General features: G+C 35.7%; 1 protein-coding gene across 1 annotated transcript in view; it reads left to right on the top strand.

The window, feature by feature from the left end:
* Positions 1 to 1,488: 1,488 nt before the first annotated feature.
* cnot1 (CCR4-NOT transcription complex, subunit 1) overlaps positions 1,489 to 2,509 on the top strand; it is a gene marked incomplete at its 5' end in the record, with an annotated part of 51,391 nt that continues 50,370 nt past the window's right edge. Inside the window, 1 exon segment of the mRNA XM_014023956.1 lies at positions 1,489 to 1,672.

The following is a 2,509-nucleotide window of genomic DNA, read 5'->3' as shown; positions in this document are numbered from 1 at the left end:
TAATAATAATCTACATAATTCTGCATATAACAAGAATGTCATTTAAATAATTAATAGGCTCCAACAATTATGGATGTATAGTTTACAATTCAGCAGCAGAATCAAATCTCCATAAGTTAAATATTATCCAATATCAGGCTTTAAGTCTATGTACCGGTGCTTTTAAAACATCTTCAACAGCAGCATTACAGGTTGAAATGGGAGAAATGCCTCTTAAACTTAGAAGGGATCAATTATCCTTAAATTATTGGTCAAATTTACAAGGACAAAGAATTGATCATCCAACATTAGAGGTGCTTAAACATGTCTGGGAAAAGGAAAAGAAACAATTAAACAGCTTTGGATGGATAATAAACTCTAAAGTTAATGAAATTAATTTAAATCAATCAGATATATGTCAGGCAGTTCCATTATCTGCAGTTCCACCTTGGATAATTCCTGATGTTGAGGTTGACTTTTCTTTTTTAGAAAAGAACAACAAAGWTAAATTTCACGCTATGAATAAATATATAATACAAGAACACTTAAATGGATATTATAACTATATACAAATCTACACAGATGCATGAAAAATACAGCTAATAAGGTAGGGACAGCATTTATTGTACCACAGTTTCAAATTAAAGTAGGGAAAAGGATCAGTGACGAAGTCTCAGTGTATACAGGAGAAATGCTTGCTTTGCTTTCAGCCGTTCAGTGGGTGGAAGAGGTAAGACCATTAAAATCATTATTTGTTCAGATTCTAGTTCTTCGTTATTCAGTTTGCAAAATAATAAATCAGACAGTAGACCAGAAATATTAATTGAAATACAACAAACACTTCACAGAATCAATACGATGGGACTAACAGTAAATTTTGTTTGGGTTCCAGCACATCAAGGGATTAAGGGTAATGAAATGGCAGACAGAATGGCCAAAAAGAGTACTAATCTGGAGAGGATAGATATTAATGTTAGTTTTAGTATAACAGAAATAAACGGTATAATTAAACACAAAACAAGAGAGAGGTGGTAAAAGTTATGGGAAGAAGAAAAGAAAGGAAGGTGGTTATATAAAATTCAAAAGAATATCAGAGATAATCAGGAGAGAAGAGATAATTATTTCACGGTTTAGAATTGGACTCACTGGATTAAATATTTTATTATTTCTGACAGGGAGACATCAGACAGGGAGATGTGAATGTGGGGAAGATGAGACAGTGGAACAHGTTATTTTGAGTTGTAGGAATTATTTAATGTAAAGAAATAAGTTAATTAGAAATCTTAGTAGCATGAAAATAAAATTTGATATTGTTGATTTAATGACAAGAAGACTCAGGAAGTAGAGGATATGAGGCCTTATTTAATTATTTAAAACAGTGTAAGTTTTTAATAGGATCTAGTTGTTTTTAAAATCATGTGGTTCACACTCTTTACCAGGTGGTGGCGGTAATGCCTACCCAACGTTCCTTGTCAACCTCCATTAAAATCCAAGAAGAAGAAGAAAAAGAAGAAGAAGTAGAAGAAGAAGTCGCGCTCTCGTCTGGTCGCGCGAGCGCGCCGCGGCAGTGACAGACGCCATTTTATTTTGAAAGTTAAAAACTGATGTGGAGGCGCTGCAACTCTTCCATTTCATTAAGTTAGTTGTGTGAAAGTAAAAAGATGATGATCTGAACTGTTTTACTGGAGACATGGTGAGTTTATTAATATTTCTAAATTAAAAACATTTTTACTGATTTAAAGACGAAGGGAAGCCGCTGGCAGCTGCCGCTGATGATGGAGGAGTCTAATTACTGAGAAACAGCTGTCATTACTCATCTCTAAAGGAACAATAATCTTCATTTAACCTGGTTTTATGATACTTTGACACATAATCTTTGACTAACTACCTGCTAAGTTCCTCATTCAGTAAGTTAAATTTAAAGTTACGGTTTGTTTCAACATTACCAGCGACTGTAACTGATATCAAATCCATGAAGTAGTCGGAGCCCGTGGAGGGAGCTAACATTTAATGACATCTTTAGCAGGACTGATGGTGAAATAATTTTCACACAGTTATTTAACTTACATTAAAGTAAATATCAGAAACTTTACAAGCTCGTATTGTCGTTAAACCGAACGGTTCCGTTCGGATCGAGGGGGTTCCGTGTCGTGTTCACCGTTCACACTGCTAACGTACATGCTAACCTGTTAGCATTAGCACGTAGCGTTAAGCTTAAACTATTTCATACAAAGCAAACATTTTGTAGGTTGTACTGTGCAGTTAGATACACACCTAAACCGTGGACCTGCGGTCCTACAGTCAGACGGTTTGTTGTGTAAAAGTTTTAAATGAAAGTTGTGTTTTTTACTTGTTAGCCTGGTTTTTCAGCGTCATGGTGTGCGACCTGTGTTAGCTCTGTTAGCTGTGTAGCTGTGCTACCTGTGTTACCTGTGTGTGTTAGCTGTGCGACCTGTGTTAGCTCTGTTAGCTGTGCGACCTGTGTTAGCTCTGTTAGCTGTGCTACCTGTGTTAGCTCTGTTAGCTGTGT

The sequence above is a fragment of the Austrofundulus limnaeus genome, unplaced genomic scaffold (genome assembly GCF_001266775.1).
Source record: "Austrofundulus limnaeus strain Quisiro unplaced genomic scaffold, Austrofundulus_limnaeus-1.0 Scaffold399, whole genome shotgun sequence".
NCBI lineage: Eukaryota > Metazoa > Chordata > Actinopteri > Cyprinodontiformes > Rivulidae > Austrofundulus > Austrofundulus limnaeus.
This window is presented reverse-complemented; position numbering and strand designations above follow the sequence as displayed.